This window comes from Denticeps clupeoides, unplaced genomic scaffold (genome assembly GCF_900700375.1).
Source record: "Denticeps clupeoides unplaced genomic scaffold, fDenClu1.1, whole genome shotgun sequence".
NCBI classification, from domain to species: Eukaryota; Metazoa; Chordata; class Actinopteri; order Clupeiformes; family Denticipitidae; genus Denticeps; species Denticeps clupeoides.
Window position 1 is genome coordinate 208,921 of NW_021630069.1, and position 3,012 is coordinate 211,932.

The following is a 3,012-nucleotide window of genomic DNA, read 5'->3' on the forward strand; positions in this document are numbered from 1 at the left end:
GGTCACCCTAAGTGTGTGTCTCCATGGAAACAAAATACGGTTACATGTTACTGGAAGTTACAAAGTGAGAATAAATTTGACCAGTCAGACGACAACAACATTTATTTTTATTTAGCCCTACATACAGTTTGTCTCAAGGGATTTTGACAGGCCCTACAATTGCCGCCCCCGCCCCCCCCCAACCACACACACACACACACACACACACACACTCACACACACTTTGACCCTTTCTGCACACAACAGGGTAGTGTGAGCATGCATTAGGTGTTTTTTCAAAGCAACACTACATAGGATCACTGTTATCCAAGTATAGAATTTTCAGGATTACCAAATCCGGTTTACAGGTGCTTTAAATGGAACCCACAGTGTAGCCTACTGGCTATGTGAAGAACAAAACAAAATAGATATCAAGTGTTATAATGGGAAGAAACAGAAAACAACACACAATTTAATTAACATTTTAGTTTTTATACAGCCAGATTGGAACAGAAAACTTTTTCAAAAATTACTGTTTTAAAATGAAGGGAACAGTAGATCTTTTGTTTAGAGCTCAGGGAAGCTGGTCAGAGTTGATGGGAAGATGGATGGGGCCAAATACAGGGCAATCTTGGAAGAAAACCTCTTGGAGTCTGCAAAAGATTTGAGACTGGGGCAGAGGTTCACCTTCCAGCAGGACAATGACCATAAACATAAAGCCAAGGCAACAATGGAATGGTTTAAAACAAAACATATCCATGTTTTAGAATGGCCCAGTCAAGTCTAGATCTAAATCCAATCGAGAATCTGTGGCAGGGTCTGAAAACTGCTGTTCACAAACGCTGTCCATCTAATCTGACTGAGCTGGAGCTGTTTTGCAAAGAGGAAAAGTGCAAGACTTTCAATCTCTAGATGTGCAAAGCTGGTAGAGACATACCCTAAAAGACTGGCAGCTCTAATTGCAGCAAAAGGTGGTTCTACAAAGTATTGACTCAGGGGGCGGAATAAATACGCACACCCCACTTTTCAGTTATTTATTTGTAAAACGAGTTTGGAATCATGTATGATTTTCGTTCCACTTCTCAAGTATACACCACGTGTCTTTCACGTGAAATTCCAATAAAAGAGATTCATGTTTGTGGCTGATAAAAGTTCAAGGGGGCCAAATACTTTTGCAACCCACTATATGTCATTAGCAAAGTTACATTTGACTTTGTGCCTGAAATTCGTGCTGAATCCAAAATAAATAGTATCCAAATAAAAAAACAAACTTTTGAAGAACACAGTGATGGTTTGATTAAAATTAAAGATTGATTTGAAATCTATGTGATTTCATCCGAATTCAGAATCTCTCTTTACCCCTTGAACAATCCATTTTCAAGATTCAATCGGTCATCCGGAATCCAACTTGATTACCTGGGCCCAGGATACCACAGTTTGAGGACCATTGATCACATTCACATAGATTGGCTGGGATAGGTTGATATTGATTATTTTACAACAACAACATTTATTTCTTATATAGTCCAAAATCACATACAGTATGTCTCAATGGGCTTTGACAAGCCCTACAGTTGACAACCCCCACACTTGACCCTTCTGCACACAAGGAAAAACTCCACTCTAGGAGAGAGAAAAAAAGAAAGGAAGAAACCTTGGGAAGGAGTGATACAGAGAGGGACCCCCTTCCAGCGTAGAGTGAACCTGCAAATGGTGTCAGTGCAGGGCTGGTGATGATTTGTCCAATAAGAAAGAAAGAAAGAAAGAAAGAAAAGTTCTACAGTTGTACAGGTGGAGAAGTCCAGAGTGTAGTCCAGTGTCATGGTCCACATTATGTGTCCATTATGATGTTTCTGGTCCATTTGAAGATTCCTGAAGCTGTAGTTGTTACGGTGGTGGTAGCTGTGGTGACCCTCTGGTTCGTTTCATGCTGAGTTTAGCAGTTGTCAGGAACCAGGATTTATCTGCTGTCTCTTCACTGGAGTCTGCCAGTAGTCTGGGTGCTTGATTCCGTGTCTCGGAGAAAACAAACAGAAGCAGCGGCAGACGGTGGCATTGTAGTATATTGGTGCTTCAGTGGCCCAGTACCCTAACTAGGACAGCCTAACTAGGGTGAATTTAACACTGTCTGTGTCTAACAGGGGGACTGTGTGATAAACTGGACTTTATAATTGACACTGTGTCAAAGTGAAGTGAAATGACCACCTCAAGCAGTAAAAAAAACAGCAGTCAATAGAAATAATGAAGGCAATCCAATAATTGATCAATCAGTCCAAACTAGAGACAAACTCCACACAGTGAAGTGATTGTCACATGTGATACACACAGTCAAGACAGGAATCATATAAAGAGTTAGATGGGTATGTATGGCGGGGTGCACATGAGTTTCTTTTTCTTCTTGTAATTTATAACATTGCGCATGTCTTAACATAACTTCTGCTGTTCATGATGTGTAGACATACTCCAACTCAATCAACACATACATCATGGGTGTATAGCGGGCTCTAGTAGACAAAGCCTATTATCATTTACTCAAATGATCTACATAATACTCGTGAGATGAAATTGTGCCACATAATTTTTCTTGGGAGAAGATATGTGTTGTGGTTGTGTTTTCTGTGGCTGTGGTGTATGTGGTGAATGTGGTGTGAGGTGTACACTGTCCGCTGTAGAGGGGTTGATGCGCTATGTGTCTGGATTGACTGTGGATTTCTGCGATGAAGGTGGTGGCTCTGCAACAGGAAAAATGTGGCAACAATTTCTCCTGTACAACTTCCCATTGTACTGAATGATGTAAGAACGTGGTTCCTGACAAATCCCTTACACAGTTCCAAGTTTAACTTTTTGGGGTTTGCATCTGAACCACCTGTCCTTCCCCTAAAGGGTGCAGAGGGTGACTTGACTTACCATAGTAGTGTTTCTGGGTGAGCCATTTGTGCAGAAGTTGGGCACTGATTCTCCGGGTGTTCTATGGTAACGGTTCCAGCAGTTTAGTACACACTGGAGTAGCTGTATGTGTACATCAGACATTTT